Genomic DNA, 561 nt, shown 5'->3' with positions numbered 1-561 from the left:
ATTTGTTATGCATTTAAAGATAGATACAAACGGAGGAATTGCAGAAAGAATGAAGAGAAAACGAAAATAGGGAAAATAGACGCAACACAAAAGGTAAACTAAATCTGAGCGAAAGATAAACAAACAGACATAAAAGGAAGAAGATAAATAAATTCAGAAGCACAAACATAAACATAAACATAAGAAGAAGAAGAAGATAAATAAATTCAGAAGCACAAACATAAACATAAGAAGAAGAAGAAGTAAATTCAGAAGCACAAACATAAACATAAGAAGAAGAAGAAGTAAATTCAGAAGCACAAACATAAACATAAGAAGAAGAAGAAGAAGAAAAAAAGTAAATTCAGAAGCACAAACATAAACATAAGAAGAAGAAGAAGAAGAAAAAGTAAATTCAGGAGCACAAAACATAAACGTAAGAAAGAGGAAAAAGACGTAAGAAAGCAGAATAAAGGAAAAATAAATAAAAACAAAAGCACAAATCCCAAGGAAGATCATGAGACCTTCCGTGCATGACGTGCAGGTTTACCTCCTCCAGGTATAGGATCTCTCGGCGTGATA

The sequence above is a fragment of the Penaeus monodon genome, chromosome 15, assembly GCF_015228065.2.
Source record: "Penaeus monodon isolate SGIC_2016 chromosome 15, NSTDA_Pmon_1, whole genome shotgun sequence".
NCBI classification, from domain to species: domain Eukaryota; kingdom Metazoa; phylum Arthropoda; class Malacostraca; order Decapoda; family Penaeidae; genus Penaeus; species Penaeus monodon.
This window is presented reverse-complemented; position numbering follows the sequence as displayed.